The 23,936-nt window shown below is 45.1% G+C and overlaps 1 long non-coding RNA gene across 1 annotated transcript in view; it reads left to right on the forward strand.

Annotated features, from left to right (window-relative positions):
• LOC112059896 (uncharacterized) overlaps positions 1 to 23,936 on the forward strand; it is a 72,784-nt gene that overhangs the window by 17,949 nt on the left and 30,899 nt on the right. Inside the window, exon 2 of the long non-coding RNA XR_002889160.3 lies at positions 6,124 to 6,198. This is a non-coding gene — a long non-coding RNA (uncharacterized LOC112059896). The remainder of the gene's footprint in view (positions 1 to 6,123; positions 6,199 to 23,936) is intronic.

Below are 23,936 nucleotides of genomic sequence, written 5' to 3' on the forward strand. Positions count from 1 at the left end.
GGTTTTGTAGTGTTAACGGAGAATTTCAAACTCTTTGGTCTGGGAGAGCCTGTGTTAACCAGTTTCTCTTCTTCGCACCAAGGAGCAATGTTTCCTGCCTCGGTGAACTGAAAATCCACCCATTGTTAGCAGGAGGAATAGGAGGTGGGTGGGCAGGGGACTCGCTAGGGATCAAAGGAAGATGGGGTGGCTAAAAGGAACTGGGGGCCTTACTGGAGGTTGGAGGGAGGAGTGCATTGGGATATATTACTGGGGATATGGGTAGGATAGGGAAGCAGGAGAACCTCTTCCTACGGGGAGATGGGGGGGAGTGGAAAAGACTGACATAAAAGGATATAATTCCACTGATGTCAATGGAGTTACATCTGCCTACATCAATAATGATTTTACTCATACAGCATCTGCGTGTCTGCTAGTTAATCGGGGGGGAGGGGTATGTTCTCTTCTTGGCAGATAAGTGTAAGGCCCATTAACACTTATAGGGTTCACAAGTCAGCATTGCGGGGAGAAGAAACCCTTAGCTATATGAGCTATTTCAGAAGTCCTGCTGGAGAATGCTCTCCATATGAATAGTTTGTAAATGTTACTGTTTGTAGAATGGGAAATATAAGACCAAAGGGAAACATGAGTTAATATAAACAAAGGCTAAATTACTTCCTCCCCATCCCACAAGCACAAAACTGCATCATGACTGAAATATACATGCTTGTCTGATAGATTCCTTCAACTCCAGCACAGTGGTTAATTTTTTAACAATCTCCTTTAATGGATTGGAGACTTTAATACAGTGGAATCCACTAACAGTCAGTTCTCATTGTCAGTTGCTAATGTTATGCTTTAGAGAAATCCCCATCTGTCTTCCAGGATGTTAATTTTTAGTTATGATTTCCTCTCCCCATTGCCCCTGTCAGCTTTTGAATAAATAGCAATTCATTTGTTATGTTTCGACAGCAAGCTACAAGGTTCCTTTGACCAACTCTGGGTGGATTTCTTTCAATTCTCTTTTTGCTAGGGCCTGAACCTGAAAGATACTGATCACTCTCGATGTCCACTGACTGCAGCAGGAGTTGAGGGTGCTCAGCATCTTGCAGGCTTGATCCCTAATTTTACAACAGATGTCTGAAATGCAGTCCTTCGAATAATTTGTTCTTCATTGTTTACTGCATTATTATTCTAGAAGAATAAGAAAGTTGGAAGGGAGCACAGGGAAAAGACAAGACATTTTTTCATGAAAATTCTCCCCAGAGCCATTGAAAGGAAAAGCATAAATTAAATATGTTGGGTGAGTTGATGATTTACAAGACTGAAAATCCAAAATCCAGTCCAGGAGTGGATCCAGTCTATTAATGTATGACTGATAGTTGTTACTACCTGACAGGCTAAGTGAGTTAAGGTTTGTCAAGGCTAATTCCCCACTCTAGCACTTCGAGTGCAGAAGGTGGAGGCCTGCAAGGATTCTAAAAATTAATACTGGCCGCTCCAGGCTTGTATTAAACTCCCAGGGTTACAGCTTTTCTCTGACCTTGGATTGGTGATGCTGCCAGCACCCAAGTGCAAAAACCCTTTTGAGAGCCCAGGAAGATGCACTTGGGAATTCCTTCCTGTGGGGTACCCTCAAGCCCTTTCACCCCCTCCAGGGAAGAGCCGAGAAAGAAGAAGAAAAAAGGAAATCAGCTGTTGCCATCAGCTAATTAATCAACATGTACACAAACCTCTTAGGGACACAAAAATCCAATCCTATTCTTAAAAAAGGTAAATGTTATTAATAAAAAAAGAAAATACATCTGGGAACTCAGGCTATTGCTCGGTTTTAAAAGAGCAACTACAAGGATTAAGCACCAAGAATAGCTTTCTTGAGGTCCACCTTAAAGGTTACAAGCAAAACAAAAGCACCTGGGGTTAGCACAGAGGAATAAAGAGATAAATCTAATCGCGTCTTCCTAGAGATTTCCTGATATACTTACATATCTGGGGTTTTAATGAGTAGTTTCTAGATATGATGCTGATGATTTTTCATACCTGGCTCAACCTTCTTACAGCATAAGACTGATAGTTGCCCGGTCCACCTCTCCCCAGGAGAACAACAGACAGACAAAAGGGGAGTCTTTGTTTCAATTTTAAAAAGTTCTAGCCTTCCCATTGGCTCTTTTGGCCAGGTGCCCACTCACTTCCTTTTACTGATGCATAGCAGTGAGACATTTTAACTCTTTACGGGGAAAGCAATTAGAGAACAGCTACTAAGAGGGATTTTATAGCTACTGGCTGGCTGGGTGTCCCTAAAAGGGACCTACCCCCCTCCCTTTATTTATCACAAGGTTAGTGACCTCAATCCAGTTCTTAGTGGAAAATTCTCCAGGCTAAACTTCATGATTACATTTGCTATTAATTGGCAATCTCAGAAGAAAGACTAAAGACTGAAAGGGTATGAAGGTGGCCACATGGTGTAGGGCCTGTGCTCCAAGGATAGAAATCATATCTGTCCTACTCAATGGAGAAGATTGCACTGCCTATGTGCAAGGAGCAGCATGTGATTGCATCTGCCTTAGGCACAATCTCTCTAGTGCTTTTTGAGTGAGAGCAGCTCCCCATTACCCTGCATAGGTCTGTAACAGCACTGCCAGAGCCTAGCCCTGCATGTATTCAGAATCATATCTGCTTACTTTAGTATGTAAGAACATAAGAACGGCCATAATGGTCCATCTAGCCCAGTATCCTGTCTTCCGACGGTAGACAATGCCAGGTACTTCAGAGGGAATGAACAGAAACAGGCAATCATCAAGTGATCCATCCCCTGTCATCCACGCCCCGCTTCTGGCAAACAGAGGCTAAGGCCACTCAGAACATGGTTTTGCATCACTGCCAATTCTGGCTAATAGCCATTGATGGACCTATCCTCCATGAATTTATCTAGTTCTTTTTGGAACCCTGTTATAGTCTTGGCCTTCACAACATCCTCTGGCACAGAGTTCCACAGGTGGACTATGCATTGTGTGAAGAAATACTTCCTTTTGTTTGTTTTAAACCTGTTGCCTATTAATTTCATTGGGTGATCCCTAGTTCTTGTGGTATGTGAAGAAGTACATAACACTTCCTTATTCACTTTTTCCACACCAGCCATGATTTTATAGACCTCTAGTATATCCCCCTTAGTCGTCTCTTTTCCAAGTTGAAAAGTCCCAGTCTTTTTAATCTCTCTTTATATGGAAGTTGTTCCATACCCCTAATTATTTTAGTTGCCCTTCTCTGTACCTTTTCCAATTCCAATATATCTTTTTTTTTTTTTTTTTTTTTTTTTTGAGTTGGGGCGTCCAGATCTACATGCAGTATTCAAGATGTGGGCGTACCATGAATATATAGAGAGGCAATATGATGTTTTCTGTCTTATTATCTATCCCCTTCCTAATTATTCCCAATATTCTGTTAGCTTTTCTGACTGTTACTGCACATTGAGTGGATGTTTTCAGAGAAGTATCCATAATGACTCCAAGATCTCTTTCTAGAGTGGTAACAGCTAATTTAGACCCCATCATACTGTAAACATTAGTAAAAAAATAGTTTTAAAAAAAGGTAAGTTTTTACTGCTTTTTACTCCCAGTAGTCTTGCATAACTAACACAGCCAAGAGGAAGCAAGCTGGATTCTATTTTTCTTTTCTTGTACATCATCAAAATTGTTTACTGAGTTTCAATCCATTATATCTGTGCAAAACCACTACAGACAATAGGACTGCACAGATGTAACTGAGGGCATAATTTGACCTGCTGGTGATAATGCATGAGAAAGACAGACAGAATCCAAACTGACTTTCAGATCTCAAGTTGAGTCTGGACTATAAATTGGGGATGGAAAGGAACTTTTCTTCTTACTTGTAAACTCAGCATACACTTCTACCCCGATATAACGCTGTCCTCGGGAGCCAAAATATCTTACCATGTTATAGGTGAAACTGCGTTATATCAAAATTGCTTTGATCCGCTGGAGCACGCAGCCCCCTCCCCCGCCCCCCGGAGCGCTGCTTTACCGCGTTATAGCCGAATTTGTATTATATCAGGTTGCGTTATATCGGGGTAGAAGTGTATATCATCTAACAATAATTGGCATGCAATTAAAATATAACCCCATAATGTCATTTTCACAAGGTCACCTTTTAGTAAATATATAGATCTGTACTTCAAGGAGATAGATAGGGTCTAATGCAGCTCCCGCTGACTTCAGTGGGAACTGGACCGATCTGGTTATCGTTAAAGCTTTATTTATTAATTTGTGTTATTTAAACTTAAGGTATATGAGACTGGACAATAGCTAAAGGAAAGCAGTAGCTGTTAGTTGCATAATGAATATAATATAACAGGGTAACTTCCGGCTCTAAATGGATGCTGCTGCGGCCTTCCCCATTCCACACAATTGGGCCAGTTCATCCTTGTTCTAGTCAGTAGCATTTTGCTACCCTTAAGAAACAGGTTTTGGAAGGCAGCTGGTCAAATTATTCTGGTAAACTAAGTTTCTTACTACTTTTGAGGGGAAAACAGCCTCTGTGACTTTGTTTTTTCAAAAAATGTTTCTACAAGTAGAAAAACCTATCAAAATGCCTAACCCTGTATGTGTCTTGCACATTCACTGCCTATGTGGACTGAACACTGCTCAGCACACCATATCTCTCCGCCTGCCAACAGCTCAATGAGTAACACAAACCACTGGAATGTAGAACAAAGGACCCAAAGGAGGAATTTAGCAGAGATGAATAGAAAAAGTGGCTGAGAAGATGTGGAAATTATTTATTTGGCAAAAATCAAGTTAAAGTTACATTATTCAGCTCTCCTGATGTTAATAAATTATTTTTCCAACAGGAAGAAACCAGAATCATGTTGGATGGAAGATAAACACAACACAGGATAAAACTTCAGAATTGTAGAGTTCTTAAAACAGAATATTCCTTTTACTGAAAATGTTGGAAATCTCTGGAGTCTAATAAATTTAGCAGTGAACTTAGATTTATAGTTAAAATGAGGGCTATTCTTGCTAATGGATTTTAAAATATAACCCTCTGCAAAGTAGACAATGAAAGGATAAATAGTACAATAGCTAGCATGAGAGAACATTTTGTACCAGAAAGAAGTTTATTGCACAGACTAAGTACTATATAGAAAATCCATAAAGACAAATCCCATTCAATTATATAAACCCAAACACAATTAAGAAATGCCCTTCTTCAATGTTTCTCCATTTCAAGTTTAGAGGATTAAGGGTTTTTTTAATTTTAGGGACAAATTCTTACACTCTTGCACACATTGAGTTTCAATGGGACTATTCATGGAGTGAAGTGCAACTCAGACTGAGTAAAGGTATCAGAATCTGGCCCTGAGCTGTATTGCAAAAAAATGCAAGGCATGTTTATATGGCCCAATTTATTCTGCACTGATTGAAGTAAATGGGACTCCTCGTGTTCTTAAAGGACTGTGAAAAAACAGGACAGGGAGTGGGGGGTAATAGGCGCCTATATAAGAAAAAGTCCCAAAAAACGAGACTGTCCCTATAAAAACAGGACATCTGGTCACCCTATCTTAAAGTTATACACGTGCTTAAGTACCTTGCTGAATTAGACCCTTCAATAGGATCCTCAACACCTCCAACCATTACTCAGCAACTTGCAGGATCAGGCCACTACTATGGGCCTAATTCGATAAACCGTCTGTGTTTAACTCCCAGTCAAGTCAATGAAAGCTCTGCATGTGCAGAGGGTTTGTGGGGATGAGCTAGATCTTAGGGGAACACCTACATAAAATGTGATTGTGAATTTCTGCTCTTCTTGAGAGCTGCTATTAATCTTGTTAATTGAGGCAATCCAACAGTAAGTATTGACAGAGTTTTGGTTCTTGTAATACCATTAACATTCAACCAGTAACACCTTTGTATTGTAATAATCAGAGCAGACAAGAGGAGAGAATGAATAAATTCAACAATCAAAAAAATCAAGGAAAAATATTCCAATACATGCTTTTTTCTCCTTTGTTCATTTAACAAAAGAAATCTGTCCTGAGCATCAGCATATCAAAACTGCTAAATCTTTTTACAGTGTTTTACCCTTCCTGCTTGTGTAACAAGAAATCTTTGTGACACTCTGCAGCAATCTGGTGTCTGGGGAATGCAAAGAAAGACTTCGAAATCTTCCAGAAAAAAGACCTCTTACTGCAAGATCCAGGTCAGCATTAATTATAAATTACTATTGCCATATAATGACTTTGCGTGGGCTATGATAGTTACTATCTTTGTCAAGTTATACTTTAGCAATTCCCATATCCTCTGTAGAGGATATTGGTGGAGGTGGGGAGGGGAGAGTCATGTGCCCTTGTGATAGGGTATATAAACCCCACACTGTCCCACCAGGGGTTAAAAAGCTGCTCTGGGCTAAGCCAGCCCCATCTCACCATACCTGCAAGTAGAGTGACCAGATGTCCTGATTTTATAGGGACAGTCCCAATTTTTGGGTCTTTTTCTTATATAGGCACCTATTACCCCCTACCCCAGTCCCAATTTTTCACAGTTGCTGTCTGGTCATCCTACCTGCAAGAGATGCACAGAGTGTAGGAGGAGTTAAAAGGGAGCAGAACATCTTACTTGTGGGCAGACCAGGGAAGAGAAAGGACTCTATTGTTTAGCTCCTGAGAAAAGGGTTGAGGGAAGGTGGGATCTCTCCCTCAACAATCACCTGAAAGTCCCTCCCTGCAGGAAGGGAGGACCTGCTTCTATTATACCTGGAGAGGGAGATGTTTCCCCTCTCACCTACTAGTGCAGTTTATTTGTGTTAATTCCCTGTGTGGTGTTTATGGACAATCCCTGAAGGGTAGAGACTTGGAACTGACTTGGCTGAAGGGCCAAGGCACCAGACGAGGTACCTGCTGCCCCAAGAGCCACTACCCTACGCCCGGCTGTGAAGAGGCACCCAGTAGTGACTGACCCCTTTCACAGCCTCCTCTGATAGACTGAGAACTCTGGACAATAGTGGGGTGGTAGAAAGTGGCCCAGGAAGAACAGCCTTAAGGTTCTCCTTGGTGTCAGACCCTGGGTGTTGCCCTCATGGGGCCCTGTGGGGGAGTCTGATGAAGTGGGAGGGCCTGGGCTCCCCTACCAAAAACCCGCTCTCCATGTTAAAGGTCCTAAGCCCTGACCACTAGGCAGTACTCCCCATGAGCAAAGACCATCACAGTCCCAAACAGGAAAGATGTTTATTATATTGTGAATCTGTACACTAGAGTAATTTTTCCCTGCATTCATAGGCTGTTGCCTCTAATCCCAATAATGTCTAATTCCTAAGAAACATAATTCATTTGACAGGTCTAATAACTACCAACTGTAAGATTTCATGATACACTAGAACTTTGTTTGTGGGATTTGGCAATGAAAGTTGTAGTAGTTGAAAATGGATTATATCATTTACAGTACCAACACATCCAAAATAAAAAAGTTATGGGAATGGAGTCCAAATTTAGGCTCCAGTCTGGCAAACTCTTACACACGGGTATGTTTACACATGCGAGTAGTCCCATGGGACTACGCACACGCATAGTTCTTCACATAAGAGTTTCAGGAGGAGGGCCTTCATTTCTTCTTCAATAAAAAAGCAAAATGTCTATTTCTATTTCATGGAAAATACAATGGGTCAAACCCTGAAGTCCTTACACAGTGGTAATTTTGCCTGGATGAGGTTCAAGAAAAAAATGAGTAAAGATTTCAAGATTTGGCCCACTAGGAGATGGGCAAAAGGGCACAAATTGCCGGTGAAACAAGAAGTGCAGCAAACTTTTTCTGGTATTATTACAGATTAATACAGGTCCCAAAGAACCTAATGTGAAAGCTACTGTGTTAACTTTGGCCTGGTCTACACTACGACTTTAATTCGGTTTTATCAGCGTTAATTCGAATTTACCCTGCAACCGTCCACACAACGACGCCATTTATTTCGAAATAAAGGGCCCTTTAAATCGATTTCTGTACTCCATCCCGACGAGCAGAGTAGCGCCAAAATCGATTTTAACATTTCGAATTAGGGATAGTGTGGCCGCAATTCGATGGTATTGGCCTCCGGGAGCTATCCCACAGTGCATCATTGTGACCGCTCTGGACAGCAATCTAAACTCGGATGCACTGGCCAGGTAGACAGGAAAAGCCCCGCGAACATTTGAATTTCATTTCCTGTTTGCCCAGCGTGGAGAGCACAGGTGACCACAGATAGGTCATCAGCACAGGTAACCATGCAGGCCGATAATCGAAAAAGAGCACCAGCATGGACCGTGAGGGAGGTACTGGATCTGATCGCTATATGGGGAGAGGATTCAGTGCTAGCAGAACTTCGTTCGAAAAGACGAAATGCCAAAACTTTTGAAAAAATCTCCAAGGGCATGATGGAGAGAGGCCACAATAGGGACTCAGATCAGTGCCGCGTGAAAGTCAAGGAGCTCAGACAAGCCTGTCAAAAAACAAAGGAGGCAAATGGTCGCTCTGGGTCAGAGCCGCGGACATGCCGCTTCTACGCCGAGCTGCATGCAGTTCTGGGGGGGCCGCCACCACTACCCCACCTTTGACCGTGGATTCCGAGGCAGGGATAATCTCATCAGCTACACCTGAGGATTCTGCCGATGGGGGAGAGGAGGAGGAGGAGGAGCTTGCAGAGAGCACACAGCACTCCGTTCTCCCCAACAGCCAGGATCTTTTTCTCAGCCTGACTGAAGTACCCTCCCAACCCTCCCAAGCCGGTATCCAAGACCCTGACCCCATGGAAGGGACCTCAGGTGAGTTTACCTTTTAAAATATAAAACTTGTTTTAAAAGCAAACGGTTTTTAATGATTACTTTGCCCTGAGGACTTGGGATGCATTCGCGGTCAGTTCAGCTACTGGAAAAGTCTGTTAACGTGTCTGGGGATGGAGCGGAAATCCTCCAGGGACATCTCCATGAAGCTCTCCTGGAGGTACTCCAAAAGCCTTGCCACAAGGTTTCTGGGCAGTGCATCCTTATTCCGTCCTCCATGGTAGGACACTTGACCACGCCATGCTTGCAGCAAGTAATCTGGTATCATTGCCTGACAAAGCCTGGCAGCGTATGGTCCCGGTGTTTGCTGGCATTCAAGCAACATCCGTTCTTTATCTTGTTGTGTAATCCTCAGGAGAGTGATATCACTCATGGTAATGTGGTTGAAATACGGGAACTTAATTAAGGGGACAGAGGTGGCCGTTCCTACTGGGCTGTTTGCCTGTGGCTGAAAATAAATCCTTCCCTGCAGTTAGCCAAGCGCAGATGGGAAATTGGCCCTGAGCTTTTCGCGTTTGGCTAGCAGGGATCTTCCCTGTTACCAGCCACGCGGTGGGGGGAGGGGTATCATGATCATCCCAGAGAATTTAAGGCGGGAGGGGGGTGGCGGGGGGGGGTTAGTTTGGTTCCTGCAGGGATCTTCCCTGATACCAGCCACGCGGTGGGGGGAGGGGTACAGCGATCATCCCAGAGAATTCATGGCGGGGGGGGGGGGGTGGTTAGTTTGTTTTCTGCTGCTGCTGACTGTTAACAGAAAAACCGCAGCACTCTACGGGCTTTGCTTGGTATGTGGGAAAGAAGGGCACAGAAGCCGTAAGACAATGGCTTACCATGGCCGCATGCAAGCCGAATTCTGTTGCCCGGACCTGTGATCTCTAGCAGCAAAGCCACAGGCACTCAGTATTAAGAGGCAAAATGCGACCTTGCACAGAAATCACATGTGCTATGTAATGTGAATAGTGTTGGTCACCGTGAAAGAGTATAAGCATTGTTCTGCAAAATGTATCTTTTTAAACAATTCTCTCTTTTTTCCCCTCCCTACAGCAGCTGCAAATTCCTCAAGCCTCCCTCCTCCATCCTTATCACAGATAAGGTGTCGTAAAAAGAAGACACGAGACGAGATGTTTGCAGAAATTATGGAATCCAGCCACAGTGACAGAGCTCATCTGAATGAGTGGAAGGAAACGGTTTCAAAGTATAGGAAAGAAGCCAGTGAACGTGAGGACAGGAGGGACCAACGTGAGGACATGAGGGACCAACGTGAGGACAGGAGGGACCAACGTGAGGAGAGGAGGGACACTCGAGATGAGAGGTGGCGGCAGGAAGATCAGAGGAGGCAGGATGCAACGCTGGGGCTGCTGCGTGAGCAAACAGACATGCTCCGGCATCTGGTGGAGCTTCAGGAACGGCTGCAGGAAAACAGACTGCCGCTACAGCCCCTGTACCCCCCTCCCGCCTCCCCATGTTCCATATCCTCCTCACCCAGATGTGTAAGAACGCGGGGGGGGGAGGCTCTGTACACCTTCCCATTCCACCCCAGTGGACAGCCCAAGCAAAAGGCTGTCATTTTTTTAACCTTTTTTTAGTGGCCTTTTCCTTTCCACCGATCCTCCTCCCAAATCCCACCCGGGTTCCCTCCCTCTTTTTCTAATCTATTAATAAAGAATAAATGATTTTTAAATGATAGTGACTTTATTTGGTTTGAAAGCAAGCTGGGGGAAGGGGGAGGGTGGGTTCCTTACAGAAAATGAGTCAATAAAGGGGGCAGGTTTTCATGAAGGAGAAACAAACAGATATTTCACACTGTAGCCTGGCCAGTCATGAAACTGGTTTTCAAAGCTTCTCTGATGCACAGTGCTTCCTGGTGTGCTCTTCTAATCGCCCTGGTGTCTGGCTGCGCGTAATCAGCAGCCAGGCGATTTGCCTCAGCCTCCCACCCCGCCATAAAGGTCTCCCCCTTACTTTCACAGAGATTGTGGAGCACGCAGCAAGCAGAAATAACAATGGGGAGATTTCTTTGGCTGAGGTCAGAGCGAGTCAATAATGAACGCCAGCGACCTTTTAAACGGCCAAATGCACATTCTACCACCATTCTGCACTTGCTCAGCCTGTAGTTGAACAGCTCCTGACTCCTGTCCAGGCTGCCTGTGTATGGCTTCATGAGCCATGGCATTAAGGGGTAGGCTGGGTCCCCAAGAATAACTATTGGCATTTCAACATCCCCAACGGTTATTTTCTGGTCCGGAAAGTAAGTCCCTTGCTGCAGCCCTTTAAACAGAGTAGTGTTCCTGAAGACGCGAGCGTCATGAACCCTTCCAGCCCAGCCCGCGTTGATGTTGATGAAACGTCCCTTGTGATCCACAAGTGCTTGCAGCACCATTGAAAAGTACCCCTTGCGGTTTATGTACTCGGTGGCTTGGTGCTCCGGTGCCAAGATAGGGATATGGGTTCCATCTATCGCCCCACCACAGTTAGGGAATCCCATTGCAGCAAAGCCATCCACTATGGCCTGCACATTTCCCAGAGTCACTAACTTTCGTAGCAGCACCTGAGTGATTGCTTTGGCTACTTGCATCACAGCAGCCCCCACAGTAGATTTGCCCACTCCAAATTGATTCCCGACTGACCGGTAGCTGTCTGGCGTTGCAAGCTTCCACAGGGCTATCGCCACACGCTTCTCAACTGTGAGGGCTGCTCTCATCTTGGTATTCTGGCGTTTCAGGGCAGGGGACAGCAAGTCACAAAGTTCCATGAAAGTGCCCTTACGCATGCGAAAGTTTCGCAGCCACTGGGAATCATCCCACACCTGCAACACTATGCGGTCCCACCAGTCTGTGCTTGTTTCCCTTGCCCAGAATCGGCGTTCCATGGATAGAACCTGCCCCATTAACAACATGATCTCCAAAGCACCGGGGCCCGTGGTTTCACAGAATTCTGTGTCCGTGTCCATGTCCATGTCCTCATCATGCTTGTCGCTGCGCTGCCGCCGCCGCTGCCTCCTCGCCTCGTTTTTCTGGTCCTGGCTCAGCATAAACTCCACGAGAACGCGCGAGTTGTTTACAATGTTCATGACTGCTGTCTTGAGCTGAGCGGGCTCCATGCTTGCCGTGGTATGGAGTCTGCAGTGTTCACCCAGGAAAAAAGGTGCGAAATGGTTGTCTGCCGTCCGTTGCTTTCATGCAGGGAGGGAGGGAGGGAGGGAGGAGGTGAGGCTGTACCCAGAACCACCTGCGACGATGTTTTTTGTCCCATCAGGCACTGGGATCTCAACCCAGAATTCCAATGGGCGCAGGAGACTGCGGGAACTATGGGATAGCTATGGGATAGCTACCCACAGTGCAATGCTGCAGAAATCGACGCTAGCCCCGGTACTTGGACACACACCGCCGAATTAATGTGCTTAGTGTGGCCGCATACATTTCGACTTTATACAATCTGTTTCCCAAATTCAAATTATATAAATTCGGATTAATCCCGTAGTGTAGACATACCCTTTAATAGGAGCAGGATCGGGGTTCTTTGGGTCCGGGGATTGACTCACACACTAGAGGAAATAGCCAGTGAGAGCTATGAATATTTTAAGATTTAGAACCACAGAAACTGATACACAGATAAAGTGATCTCAGTCATTTTGTAGAACAGGATGAATTGAGTACATTAACAAATCTGGAAAGAGATAGCATGAAGGGATCATTATTGTGTGAAGAAATAAATAAGATGCAATTAAACTATTAAGCATAGGTAAGTCTAATGGGGGTTACTTGAGCATCACAGATTATAGTTTGATCAGCTGAATTTGGAGATACAATCAGTATTCAAACAGACTGAAGGAAAGGGACAGCTGCATCTCACTTAGGATCAAATCTTACAGTCCTTATTCAGGCCCTGTTTCATTGACACCCCTGTGATTTTCCTTGCAGTAATGTCAATCACTGGCCCATCTCAAGGCACAAAGTAAAAATAAAAGAACTACATTAAAGTTCTAGCAATGAGAATGGAAAACATTTCCCCCAACAATACATTTTTCACAGGTAAGCTTTATAAAATTCAGCAACAACCTGAGATCCTTGACATGGCTGCCCGGGGGAGGGGGCGGGCAAATGAGGCAATTTGCTCCAGGCCCTGCAGGGGCCCCCTGAAAATATAGTAGTCTATAGTATTGCAACTTTTTTTTTATGTAAGGGGCCCCTGAAATTGCTTTGCCCCAGGCCCTCTGAATCTTCTGGGTAGCCCTGATCTTTGATATATCTAAAGAGGCATTAGAGAAGGCGAAACACTACATTTCAGAAAACTAGAAATTAATTTGGCCAAGAAATTTTGATGGATGCCAAAGGATTTGAAATATGCAAGCATATATATTAACAGATCCTTATGTAACATGGTCAGAGATAACCCCATAGATCAGTATTTACAAATACCCTTTGCCAAGCGGAGTAAACTAATACTTGCAATAAGTAGTCAAGAGTACCATCCTCATTTAAAATATAGGTGAAATCCTAGCCCCTCTGAAGTCAATGGGAGTTTTGCCATTGACTTCAACGGAGCCAGGATTTCACCCTTTGTGTTCTGTAAACTACAATATCTTAAAAATACAGATTATGATCAGGTCTTTATTTGGAATGGGAAAGACCCATAAAGATAGAACATGGGCTCACTAAAAGGAGCTTTGGACTTGCCAAACATATATTTTGTAGCCGCTGGCTTGACCTAGATGGGTCTGCTTTTGAGTCCTGCAGTTACCACCTCTCTATGGTTTCCTTTCAAGTTTATGAAGATAGTGCCTCTTACTCAGACTAGCCCAGTTGTTCCTATGAAGCAATTGAAAACAATCTATCTAATTTTGAAGCATACTAGGGAAATTTGGATAATGGCACAAACTGGGTAATGTGATATTAAAACTATCTTCTCAACTGCCAATATGAAAGAAATTCTTTTTATTGGTTGGAGTGGGGAAGGGCTGGGTTCAGCGTCCTTGTTCAATATATTTACAATCTTATTAAAGATTGTCTAAAGCAACACTTTCAGGAAGTACCAGAAATTTCAGCAATTATTATAGCCTTACTCATGCTAAAGAGCACAAGTACTTCCCATTGATGGCCTGATGCTGCGAGGTGCTATTCACTATAACCTGAGATGCTGGTTTCCACAGCCTGCTGCTTTTAAGGCTCCCTGTGAAAGACGGGAAAGCAAAGTTTAAGTGTGCTTCGCAGTAATATGCACTGTTTAAATATATTTCACTAGAAGGGCAGCAAGGGAGGCAACATTTAATTTGATATAATTTAAAATTGGGAGTGTTAGGGCTTGCCTACACTTGAAATGAACGTAACATAAGAACATAAGAGCGGCCATACGGGGTCAGACCAAAGGTCCGTCTAGCCCAGTATCCTGTCTTCCAACTGCAGCCAATGCCAGAGGGAATGAACAGAGGGAATGAACAGAACAAGTAATCATCAAGTGATCCATGCTATAGCGGTGCTGCTCTAGTACTTCAGCATGGACACTACCTATGTGAACGGGTAGGTTCTCCCATCGCTGTAGGTAAGCCACCTCCCTGAGAGGTGGGAGTAGGAATGGAAGAATTCTTCCGTTGACCTAGTTCTGTCTATAGAGGGACATAGGTCGGCTTAACTACATAGCTCAGGGGTGTGGATTTTTCACACCCATGTGTGACAGCTGCGCTGATCTAATTTTCTAGTACAGACCACCCCACAGATTACCTCAGTTGTGACAGTTCATTAGAATTAATAGCAGAGTACCACCTAGAGCTCCAGCCCCATTGCACTAGATGCTAACCACCCACTTTGCCGCAAGGAGCTCACAATGTAAGTATATGACAAAAAATAACAGGTGGATACAAAAGACAAGGGAGAGCACAGAAACAATGAGACTATTATGATCAGCATGGTAAGAGGTCACAGCACACCAGATGCCTAACCACTGTTGATTTATATGTAAGGGGACTGTTGCCCCCTTACTAACATTCAGTGGGGGTGTTTTGGTTGGCTAGCTCCCAGTATTAAAAGGGGAAGGGTCGATGGGAAATCAGGACCCTGAGACTGACAGTCCCCAGGACAGGGCCGGTTCAAGGATATTTTGCGCCCTAGGCGAAACTTCCACCTTGCAGCCCCCACCCCCAAATAAATCACATACATTATATACAATACACAGTCACAGAGTAACAAGTTATAATTTAGAATTTATGTTTCCACGCTTTAAGTTTAGCAAATTTAGAAACAAGTTCCTCCAAGTCAATGCTGTGAGCAATGTCATGTTCCAGGGCTGCCCAGAGGATTCCGGGGGCCTGGGGCAAAGCAATTTCAGGGGCCCCTTCCATAAAAAAAAGTTGCAATACTATAGTAACATGTATTTGGAAATGTAAAAAATAACTAGTGAAATGCATTCAAAAAATAATTTGTAATAATTTGAAAATACACTAAATACATTATTTAAAAACATTAAAAGCTGTAATGGTATATATACATTTGCAATTACATAATGGGCTGTTGCTGGGTGATGGTGATGGTTGGTGCCTGGGGGTGGTGCTGCTGTTGCCCAGGGCTTGGTGGAGAGCTGGGCTCTGGGTTTGGAGGTGCCTGGCTCACAGGAGCTGGGCTCAGGGATGTGGGGAGATGGGGTCAGGGGGGTGTCCGGATCAGAGGGGCTGGGCTCGGAGCTGGGGGTCAGGTCTGTGGGGAGGATGGGGTCAGTGGGGTGCCCGGCCCCGGCCCCTTACCGTGCCGCTTACCCCCTCTCCCAGGAGCCTCCAACATACTCGTGGGGCAGGGGGAGCCTCCGACATACTCGCGGGGGCACACTGACCCAGGGGAACCCCTGGGCTGCCTGCTGGCGGCTCAGACTCCCTCTCCCTCCCAGCCTAGCGGCAGCTCCATCCCATGCGATTCTTCTCATTGCCAGCGGGGGCGCCAGTGGCTGGGCAGAGCAGACATGGTGCACTGAAATGGTGTGCGGCTCAGACTCCCTCTCCTTCGCAGCGCCGCTTTTTGGCGCCCCCAAATCTTGGCGCCCTAGGCAACCACCTAGTTGGCCTAAATGGTAGCACCAGCCTGCCCCAGGAACAATGGGGAGAGGCCAATGCTCCAGATCAGCCTGATTGAGGGGGGGGGGCAGGCTAATCAGGGAGTCAGGAGGGCAGGGGGGTCCCATCCTCTGTGTGAGCTGGAATTGCCTGGGTCAGACAGGGTGGGGCCAAGCTAAGGAGAAAGCTTGGGCCCAAGCTGAGCTGGGGAGCAGAGCTGTGCCAGCCAGAGGGGCCAGAAAAGCATCCCAGGGAACACGTTAGTGTTGGGAGCAGAGTCACAGAAGCAGCCCACATAGGGTGACCAGATATCCCAATTTTATAGGGACAGTCCTGATATTCGGGACTTTTTCTTATATGGGCACCTATTACCCCCCACACTCTGTCCTGATTTTTCATATTTGCTGTCTGGTCACCCTAAGCCCACGGAGCAGACCTGTGCTGGGAGCAGAGCTGCAGCAACCAGAGCCAAAAGGGCCAGAGAAGCAGCCCAGGGAGCTGGAGGCAGAGCAGCAGCAGCAGTGCTGAGGCAGAGTGGAGCTGGAGCTGGGGCTGGGGCAGTCCGGAGCTGGGTCCGGTGAGCAGCTGTTGAGAGTGAGTGGGACCCTGGGAAGCGGGCCCAGTCCAGGGAGACGCTCCCAGCCAAGATGCCTGGCAGGCCAGACTTGGAGGGGGCTCGTAACTCCGACAGGGCAGGGGTGACACAGGGAAGAAAGGTCCTGCCACCTAGAGCCTGAGAGCATGTGGCCATCACCAGAGCAAGTGTCCGACCCGCAGCATCCCTGCAGCACAGCCAGGGCCTGAGAAGAGGCCTGGGACTTGTGAGGAACAGGCTGAACTGCCCTTACATTCCAGAGATGCTGGTTGTGATGTCCCCGTGCCACAGAGCGGGGTTACATGTTTTCCTTTAACCTTTTCTCATTTTTCTCTTATTTTTTTTAATCGATTGCTGTTTATTAAATTGTATTTGCTTTGAACTGTATGTAATGATCAGTGGGTCAGGGAAGCATCCACTGCAGAGAGAGCACCCCAGAGTGGGGACACCCTAGCCCCTGCCCGAAGTGACCATGGCAAGGTTGATGGTCAAGCCCCCCAGGAATCCTGGGCCCAGTCTTGTTGGGGTTATGAGGACTCTGCCACAGAGGAGAGTGGAAGAGGAGCTCTCGAGGTCAGGCAGGCCTCTGGGTAAAGGAAGTGTACTATCTAAGGCATTGAAATATAGTTATTGTTGCTATATCTTTGACCAAAAGATTAGAAGGACACCAACAAGCTGAAGTGAGTTTCATGTGCTATGTTTGCCTCTGGGACTCCCTGCACATTCCTGCAGTTTTACATTCACACTTTCCTCTTTTAGAAACAATATTTTTCTCTTCCCTGTGCTGTGTGACAGGCTTACACAAACAAAAAGGGAAACAGACTAACTGGGCTATGCCGGGGAGACATTGGAACTGACTGCAAAATGCTGTCAAATGGACAAAGCAAACTGGAAAAGATAGAAATTTTATTTTTCTTTAACCTTTTCCAGGATAGCAATCTTGCATACCATTCACAACAACACTAAGTAAACAATTTTCAGAAAGAAGTTTTAAAGAAAGTTTTAAGTTGACAATGTCCCCTAAAATAATGAGAAAGTGGAAAAATGGTACAATTTTGCTACCGTATACAGAGGAGGCCAAGTTTGCTTTGTACAAACATCTTATTTCCAGTTTGCTTTGTGCATTCAACAGCATTTTGCAGTCAGTTTCAACATTTCCCTGGCATAGCTTAGTTAGTCTGTTTCCCTTTTTGTTTATGTAGGCAACATTTTCAGATGTGTTCACTTAATCAATTAGCTTCAGTGTGTATGTAGGCTGTCTCCCATTAGGTACTCAAATATTCACTCCAAATAATTGGACAAATCAGTTACAATACCAAAGCTTTCTAATCCTTATGGTCAGAGTTCATTAGTCCTATTGAAGAAAATACAGATGAATACAGGAGAGTTGTCTGACATCCAGAATTCTATTGAGCGGAAGGGATACAATAACAGTCTAGGTTTACATATCCCTTTGTCAGCTGGGCTGTATTTATATTTTTATTATATTGTTTAATGTTTGTGCACCTTGTTTTTTACAATTTCAAAAATTTTAACATAGGGTAATAGAAAAGAAAATGAAGGTTTTATGTACTTTTAAGTGACATTCATTTAGTACTACTTCATGATAGGTCTCTTTTTACAGACAGATAAATCTATAATGCTATGAAAATCAACAAGTAGCCAGCACTGGAAGCTATGGACTCAGGAAGGGAACAAATACTTCAAAGTAAAGAGGACTGCCAAACTTGTATATGACATTGAAATTATCCTGGATGCCCTTCAGGACTTAAATCTATTTTTGTGTTTGCGGAAGCTCCTTGATATTAGAATAGTTCAGATAAATCTCTCTCTCAATTTCAACCAGTTTATACTGAACAATAATAAACCTTATTTCATTCCATAAAATGCTTCAGACACAAGCTTGGTAATTTTTTCCATTGTAATTTCTTTCCCCACTGCTGATAAAAACCTAGCACAAATCACAAAGGTACTACATTCTAGATTGTTGGTAGCAAGTTTTCAAACTCAAACTGGTGAGGAAAATAGTGTCCTAGCCATCTGAAGTTTTGTTGCTGTATTTACGAGTCCAGTTTGTCTTCCACATATGGCCCCAGAGCAAGGACAACAACTGAAACCAATATTCACTGCATTTGTGAATTAATCTCTTAAAAAATATGGTCTCATTTAACAGGCAAGATTGCCTGCCAAAGACCATAGCTAAGTTACCTCACCACAAAGTTCCACATTCAGTCTCAGGAATGAAGGGGCTTAAACCTCTTAGGGTACATCTACACTACAGGGGGGAGTCGATTTAAGATACGCAAATTCAGCTACGTGAATAGCGTAGCTGAATTCGGCGTATCGCAGCCGACTTACCCTGTTGTGAGGACGGCGGCAAAATCGACTTCTGCGGCTTCCCGCCGGCGGCTCTTACTACCACCTCCCCTGGTGGAGTAAGAGCGCCGATTCGGGGATCGATTGTCGCATCCCGACGGGACGCGATAAATCGATCCCCGAGAGGTCGATTTCTACCTGCCGATTCAGGCGGGTAGTATAGACCAGGCCTTAGAAACATCAATGACTGTATGGTTAAGACAACTCCCACCTGTTCATGCTCTCTGTTTGTGTGTGTATATATATATCCTCAATATATGTTCCATTCTATATGCATCCGAAGAAGTGGGCTGTAGTCCACGAAAGCTTATGCTCTAATAAATTTGTTAGTCTCTAAGGTGCCACAAGTACTCCTGTTCTTTTTGTGGATACAGACTAACACGGCTGCTACTCTGAAACCTGTATGGTTAAGATTTATTTTGAGGGTGTTTGACAAATAGCCTGATTTCACTGCTCCGTATGGCTTCCATTTTAACTCTAGGCATTAGCCTTGGGTTATTCAAAAAATCTTGTGTATCTTTCCCTACATCTCAAGCTACATGAGTGCAGTTGCACAGCTACCACAGAACTCAGGGTTTATGTAAATACCAAACTTGCAAGATACTTGTATCATCCCTCCAAAAAAAAAAAAATAGAAAACCCCCAAACACAACCAGACAAAATGTTCATTAATTGAGGATGTCTTTTGAGATGTCCTGTTTAGCTCCAGTTTACTGGAAAATAACTAAATTAATAAGCAGCACTGTGATACTAGCACCCATTTCTACACACATATGGCTAGATTGTGACCGCAGGCAAGGGGTGGTGTGTAAACTGCACTAATCCAGAAGTAACCTGGGGAGGCACTGTGACTTTAGAGCAGGGGTCAGCAACCTTTCAGAAGTGTTGTGCCGAGTCTTCATTTATTCACTCTAATTTAAGGTTTCGCGTGCCAGTAATACATTTTAACGTTTTTAGAAGGTCTCTTTCTATAAGTCTATAATATATAACTAAACTATTGTTGAATGTAAAGTAAATTAGGTTTTTAAAATGTTTAAGAAGCTTCATTTAAAATTAAATTAAAATGCAGAGCCCCCCAGACCAGTGGCCAGGACCCGGGCAGTGTGAGTTCCTTTGGCACCCAGGCCTAGGTTGCCTATCCCTACTTTAGAGACATCTGGAAGTCACAATTTCTTCCCTGCATCCTTCTTGCTCTGGGTGCTAATAGTTTGCTAATGGTCTATTATGGCACCTCCTAAATCAGCTTAGCTGTGCTGGCCAGTGGAGCCAAAGCTCTGCTCTTTCATCGCCCTGCCCACCTTCTCTGAAGATGGGGCAGCGGGTTAGTAAGCAGACACTTAGGTCTTTCTTTACTGTAGGGTTAGCCCAGGATTGTACAAAATCCCACCTACTGTCCATACACAAAAGACTTTTACCCAGGCTTACATATGGTTTGAACCAGGCTTGCTTATCCAGCTGGGGGTACTGATTAGAGCCTGGATTTTGCTTTCAAATCAGCTCTAACCCACCTACTTTGCAGTGTGGATGGAGGCTGTAACCTAGGTTCCAGAAGACTAGTCCTCCAGTGCCTTCCCACAATCCCCCACAGACTGTTTTTTCTCGCCTTTCTACTGATTGCCTTCTTCTGCACTGGAAGTTACCTACCAATTTACACACACCAGCTCAGCGTTTAAACCCCACATTCCACATGTTTTGCTCCATTTCTACACAGCACCTGACTGAACAGAAAGGCCGGCCAGGAGATCCTCATTCCAAGGTTCTGATGGATCAGAACCTGCAAGTTGGTCAAAGCCTCACACCAAGGTTCTGATGGATCTCCTGCTGATAAAAGCTCACCTTAACTGATCACTCTCCTTATAGTGTGTATAGTAACACCCATTGTTTCATGTTCTCTGTGTATATATATATATATATATATATATATATTTATTTATCTTCCTACTGTATTTTCCACTACATGCATCCGATGAAGTAGGCTGCAGCCTACAAAAGCTTATGCTCAAATAAATTTGTTAATCTCTAAGGTGCCACAAGTACTCCTGTTCTTTTTGCGGATACAGACTAACACGGCTGCTACTCTGAAATTTAGGGAGATGTTCCCAAAATCATCCCCTGTACAGTAACATCTCCAAGAGGCTGTCAGAGGAGAGCATTGAGTGGACAGGAAGAGAATAAAAAACCCGAAACCATGTTTCACAAGGCAAAAGATACCAATAGCAAGTCTGGAAACTCACAGTCAACCTATTCCGACTACAAGGGGTTTGACCCGTTGCTCAGTCACAACCTGAGCATAGAGCCCAGTGCCAAGTTGCATGGGCCGTTGAGACCAAATGGGTTTATTTTTGGAGTGGGACCAGACAGATCTTGCTAGTAGGGTACAGGAGAGGCTGGAACAGACCCCACAGCTGGAAAAGACCCTGTGAGCAGAGGGACTGAAGGATGTCCTGGGCCCGGAATACATGCAGCTGTTCAGGGAAAGGGACGGGAACAGAGAGGAGAGGAAGGGGCATTAGAACCACAGCATAAGTGGGAGGGTTTTGCTGGTTTCTGACCATTGCAATTACTGTTATGGAGGGTATCACATGCTGTGGCATGGACTTTGCTTTAGTTGAGGGTGGAAGCCAAGCCATTACATTGAACCGCCTTCCTCACTTCTCCCCAGACACATGCGATCCCAGGAAGAGTGTATGTGTGTGTGTGGGGGGGGAGGGGCGGGATTAAACATGCAGCTACAGATTTACTCTAGTGTGCGTGTTATGTGCACAGTTGTATGCATTCCAAACTGGGATTACAAATTGAGATGGGTCCATGCCTTGGCACTATCTGGAATGGAGGTCGCAGACAGAATGCATGCAGAGCCATAAGTGTTTTAGTTTACTGTGTAGGTAGGACAAGAACACATCTGCACGGGATGTGAGAAAGACAGACCAATTCTCCCACAATACACTGAGAAACAATTTGTAGAGGAGCACACTTTAGTGCAGTACTAAGAACCATGGGATATACCCCCAGAAATCCTAGCACCTAACCTTGGTTACTGCAGGGCCAGCGTGGACATGGCCATGCAGGTATGACTTGAGTGCCACTAAGTAATGCGGATGCTCTCACTCAGGCTTGACTAACCTGGGTGCCCAGACCTGGGTAAACTGTATTGTGAAGACATACCCTCAGACTTACTCTGAAACACAAGGCCAGATTTTCAAAGAGCTTTATGTGTCTAAAGCTGCAGATAGGTGCCTAGTGGGATTTACAAAAGTGTCTATGTTAGCAGGGCCGGCTCCAGCATTTCTGCCACCCCAAGCAAAAAAAAAAAAAAAAATAGCCGCAATCGCAATCGCGATCGGCGGCGGCAATTGGAAAAAAAAAAAAAAGCCGCGATCGGTGGCGGCAGTTCAGCGGCAGGTCCTTCACTCCTAGAAGGAGTGAGGGACCTGCCGCCCCCGAATTGCCGCAGGTGCCGCCCCTCTCCCTTGGCTGCCCCAAGCATCTGCTTGTTAAGCTGGTGCCTGGAGCCGGCCCTGTATGTTAGTTAGGTACATAACCTGCTTAGGCACTTTTGTTAATCTCACTAGACACTTATATGCATTTTTAGGCATCTAAGTACCTTTGAAAAACTGGTCCCTGGTCCCCAAGATCTGGGTAAACCCACACAGAGGAGTTCCTACGCCTCCTTACTCCCATAGACGTATAATCTCAGTCTCAGTCAGGGCCAGCTCCAGGCACCAGCCAAGCAAGCTCGTGCTTGGGGCGGCAGATTCTAAGGGGCGGCATCCGCCCAATCCTAGGGTGGCACGAGGGTGACACGGCTGCCTTTTTTTTGTTGTTGTTGTTGGTTCGCCGCTCCAGCCACCCTGCGCCCTGGTGGGTTTTTTTTTTTGGTTTTTCTTTTGTTTCGCCGACGACTTTCAGTGCGCCACTGTAGGGGCCGGCAGCGTGGAGGAGGGGAGCACCCTGCTGGGAGCGGGCTGCGCTCTCCATCTGCCCCAGCCGGTGCCAGGTCTGCAGCAAGCGGGAATAGCGCGGAGCCCTCCCAGCAGGCGGCGCGGTGGGAGGGGCCGAGTGGCGAGCACCCCAGCTGAGGGAAGCCCTGGCCACCCCCCTTCTCTGTCTCCCCCCGCTCCCTCCCCCTGCTAGCTGGGGCGCACACTCCACTGCCCGGGGCATGTCTGCAGCGCAGGGAGTCCCGTTAGCCAGAGTGCAGCCGCCGCCCGCCCAGAGGCTCATCAGCGCAGCTGGGGGAGGCAGCCACGAGCTGCCAAGTAAGTGGCACCGAAAGTTTGCACCCTGTTTTTTTGTTTGTTTTTTTGGTTCGCCACTCCGGCCTCCCTGCACCCTGGTTGGTTTTTTGGGGGGGTTGGGGGTTTTTTTGCTTGGGGCGGAAAAAAAGCCAGAGACGGCCCTGGTCTCAGTGTAGATTTGTATTTATTTTGTTCATGCTGGCTAATTTCAATATAAAACGTGGTATAGATTCTGTGAGGGTGCGCTCTTCTGTAGTCGTTCTACAGACAGAAAGCTGGGGGGCACAGAGGGAAGCAGGAGCACACTTACTGAGTCATGCAATATCAGTATTCACAGCAGACTAAAAGAATGTGCCAGGTAACACCATGATTCCAATGTGCTAGTATCATGGTACTACCATGATAGTAGAGACAGTCAATATAGTCATGCAAATACCCTTGGTTCCAATTTATATTGTCCATTTCATGTTACTATAAGAAGGGGTTCAACTAAAACATAAATATAGCTCCACTTATCCATTAGATAAACCAAAAGTATATTCTAATAAAATACATGAGAACTAAAACACAGCTTGATTGTTAACACATGCCAAATATACTAGCTCCTGTCTAACTGAAGATAATAAGTATATCTCACTTTTGTAATTTGTTCTCCCTTTTCATACCAATCTTCCCTGGCCCTCAAAAGTACATTCTATAAAAGCAAATCTGACATGCTCTAAATAAGCTTAACTATATAAATATATGCTGACAAGGTAGTGTCAATGAATCTATTTTATGTTTGTCTACAGGGCCCACCACCATAATATCTATTTGCTCCTAAATGTTGTGGGTTAACTACAATCATTCAGAAAAAAAAAAAAAAAACTAAATTCACTGACTAATGAA

The sequence above is a fragment of the Chrysemys picta genome, chromosome 2 (assembly GCF_011386835.1).
Source record: "Chrysemys picta bellii isolate R12L10 chromosome 2, ASM1138683v2, whole genome shotgun sequence".
NCBI lineage: Eukaryota > Metazoa > Chordata > Testudines > Emydidae > Chrysemys > Chrysemys picta.